The following is a 3,767-nucleotide window of genomic DNA, read 5'->3' as shown; positions in this document are numbered from 1 at the left end:
GGTTTTGCCACAGGTGAGGTGCTCGGTAAGGTTGATTTTGCTGCCTGTTGTTGTAATTATTCCACCTCTGATTTCCCTGATTATCTCTGCCTCCCCTATTATTGTTGTCCCTCCAATTCTGGTTTGAATTGTCCTGCCATCCATGGTTATTATTTCCATTTTAATTGTACCCTTGGTTAGGGCGGTCATAGAAGTTGTGAGTGGATGCCACCATGTTGTCTTCTTGTTGGAGCTGCGGGCATTCATCAGTGTAATGGCTGTAATCAGCACAAATTCTGCAAATTCTTTGTGGAACTAGTTGTTGGTTTTGCTGCGGTTGAGTTTGCTGAGCTTGTTGATTTAACTGCATTTGCTTCAGCAGGTTGGTCATTTCACAGATGCTTCGATTTAGAGCAGCAGTCTCTATGCCAAAAGATACTTCTGCAACGGCCCTTGAACGGCCTTGCTTCTGTCTGTGGTTCCGAGTAGATTCAGCTAAATCACTGATCAATTGCCAAGCTTCATCAGTGGTCTTGTACTTCTTCATAGACCCATTGCTGGCACTTTCCAACGTGGTCTTATCTTGGGGCCTCATACCTTGTGTGACATTGCTGAGTAGCACGATCTTGTCAATCATGTGGTGGGGGCATGCTTCCAAAAGATTATTGAAGCGCTCCCAGTATTCAAAGAGAGTCTCATTATCATCCTGAACAATTGTAGAGATATCCTTCCTCAGTTTATCAGTAACTTCAAATGGAAAGAATTTCTCCAGAAACTCCTTTCTGAGAGTATCCCAGTTGGATACATTTGCTAGAGGTTGAGTGTAGTACCACTCTCTTGCTTTTCCCTCAAGAAAGAACGGAAAACCTTTCAGCAGAATTGAAGTTTCATCAGTGCCATCACGCCTGACAGTAGAACAGGCTGCCTGGAAATCTCTCAAGTGCTTGATAGGCTCTTGAGCAGGTAGGCCATGAAACTTGGGCATCAAATTTAGCAGTGCGGTCTTTATTTCAAAATCCGTAGCTACCGCTGGATGATGCGCTTGAAACGGTTGCATTGTAAAATCAGAAGCTCCTTCCTCCTAAATGGTAACTCTTCTAGATGCCATGTTTTCTGCACGTAAAACAACCGAATCAGTAGAACGGGGGCTGGTTTCTTCCTCAGATTCACTTTCAGATCTGCCCTCAGAGCGGACTAACCTACGCTATTCTCACCTTATTCGTGAAATTGTTCTTTCAATTTCAGGATCGAATATTAGCAAGCGCGGATCAGGAAGTGAACGTGTCATTTGACGGAAGAAACATGCAGCTCATAGTAGCAAAATTAAATAAAATGCAAGTAAATAAATTCTAATTAATAAAATTAGCACTCTATTGCAACTCCCCGGCAACGGCGCCAAAAATTGATGGAGTGCAGAAGCTGGTGAATTAAAAATTTATTTAAATGGTTACGTTGCAAGTATAGTTCTTAACTCACCGAAAATCTGCCTATAAATTTAGAAATATGTCACAGAAAGTTTAAATTAAAATTACTGGGAGTTTTAAGTCCCAGGTCGTCTCCCAACGAGTTGCAGAAAAGTGTGCTATTTTATTAATCAGATATTCCAAGAAGTTGAGCTAAGTAAATTGGGATTTAGATTGAGGAATTTTAAATAATATAAATAAAAAGCCTTGAGTGGGAATTGATTGGTTAGAATCTCTATCATTGATGGTGTGATTGTAAGATTAATTTATAATTAATAGTTGTTCTGTTTGGTTATCCCTTACTAGGTAAGGGAAAGTCAAACAAGTGGGAATGCCAGATCTGTTCACAAGTTGCAACCCACTTAATTCAAAGGGATTGGCATCGGTGACAGGATAGCAATCCAACATTTAACCCAATTACAAATTTTTCCTTCAATCCTTCCAACTCAAGAGTTCCTTTTAATCAACTCCCCATGAAGTAATGAAACTACTCATGCATTGTAAATAAAGAATCCATGGCACATGAAAGGGAATTAAAAGAAGACATGATTATTGGAATTGAAATTAAATTAAAAAGAAATAATCCGTGCATTAATTAATCATAAAATTATCTGAATGACAAAATTGAACATAACAGAGAACATGGAAGAAAAAAACCAAGTTAAGAGAACAAACTAGAATGATGAAGTCTTGATGAGGAAATAACTCTTCTCAATGTTCTAATGCTAAGACCAATTGAAAATTAAAATTCTAAAAACTAGAGAGAAAAACCTAAGAGAGCGAAAAAACTAGATCTAAAACTACTCAATGAATGTGTCTCTGTTGTTTCTGCATATTCTCTGCCTCTAGTTTGCTGTTCCGGGCCAAAAACTGGGCCGAAATAGGGTCCAAAATCGCTGATTTCGGATTCTGCAGATTATGCAGATCGCGCATGTCACGCAATCGCGTCGTCCATGCGGACGCGTCGCTTGCACTTTTCCTCTTCACGCGTTCGCGTCGTCCACGCTACCAAGTTGCTTGTGCTTTCCAATCCGCGCGGCCGCGCAAGCCATGCGGCCGCGTCACTGCGATTTGCGCTCCTTCGCGCGGTCGCGTGAGGCATGCGACCGCGTCACTTTTCGCTGGTTATCTCCTCAAATTCTTGTGTTCCTTCCATTTTTGCTAGCTTCCTCTCCAATCTCCGTCTCATTCATGCCCTATAAAGCCTGAATCACTTGACACACAGATTACGGCATCGAGTGGAATAAAGGAGAATTAAAATTAAATAATTAAAGTCTCTAGGAAGCAATTTTCAAACATGTAATAAATTCAGGAAGGAAATCTAAATGCATGCTAAATTGATGAATAAGTGGGTAAGGATCACGACAAAACCACACAATTAAACACAATATAAACTATAAAATAGTGGTTTATCAGACGGACTTCGTCCTGCCGGTCTCTTCTAAGTTATTTTTAGTAGTCCTCTTTCTTGGACCCTTATCAGGTCTCTTGTAGGGATTACTTTTTATAACTTGTTTGTGGGAGGCCGACTTCATCATGTCGGTCTCTTCTTAAGTTATTTTTAGTAATCCTCTTTCTTGGACCTTTATCAGGTCTCTTTCAGGGATTACTTTTTATAACTTGTTTGTGGGAGGCCGACTTTATCATGTCGGTCTCTTCTTAAGTTATTTTTAGTAATCCTCTTTCTTGGACCTTTATCAGGTCTCTTTCAGGGATTATTATAACTTGCTTGTAGGAGGCCGACTTCATCATGTCGGTCTCTTCTTAAGTTATTTTTAGTAATCCTCTTTCCAGGGATTGACTTTTTATAACTTTGGTTAGTGTGGTCGACTGGTCCGACTTCTTTATGTCGTCCTGTCTTTTAAGTTATTTTTAGCAACCCACTTTGTTAGGACCTCGTCAGGTCCTTTCTGTGGATCACTTTCGATAACTTCTTGCATTATTCTGTTTTGTCGCTCTTTCATCTTTGCTGATTGGATTTTGTCCTTGTCTAGTTGACCTTTTGATGAAATTTGATTTTGATGATGGCTTACATGGGTGCCGCTCTTTTTTGAACTGCTCAGGGTATCCCGGTTCATGATACAAAATCTTTTATGGAGGAAGCTAAGTCGGAGTTTGATCGGATCAAGGGTTTGAAGGAGGAGCTGGAGGTGAAGTTGGCAAAGGTAGAGAAAAAATTGGAGGGTGAAAAGGCTAGTTCTGTTGTCTTGGCGGCTTCTGTGAAGTTGGCTGAAGACACGGCGTTGAGGCACAAGGAGAGCTATGTTTTGGCCTACAGGGAAGTGGTGCGTCTTAGGGGTGATTTCGAGACTGCCCGGGCTGATT

The 3,767-nt window shown here is 40.6% G+C and overlaps 1 non-coding gene across 1 annotated transcript; it reads left to right on the top strand.

Annotated features, from left to right (window-relative positions):
- Positions 1-610: 610 nt before the first annotated feature.
- Positions 611-718, top strand: LOC130964382 (small nucleolar RNA R71). The gene has a single exon (XR_009080479.1). It is a non-coding gene; the product is annotated as a small nucleolar RNA R71 (small nucleolar RNA).
- The last annotated feature ends 3,049 nt before the right edge of the window (positions 719-3,767 follow it).

The sequence above is a fragment of the Arachis stenosperma genome, chromosome 2, assembly GCF_014773155.1.
Source record: "Arachis stenosperma cultivar V10309 chromosome 2, arast.V10309.gnm1.PFL2, whole genome shotgun sequence".
NCBI classification, from domain to species: Eukaryota; Viridiplantae; Streptophyta; class Magnoliopsida; order Fabales; family Fabaceae; genus Arachis; species Arachis stenosperma.
This window is presented reverse-complemented; position numbering and strand designations above follow the sequence as displayed.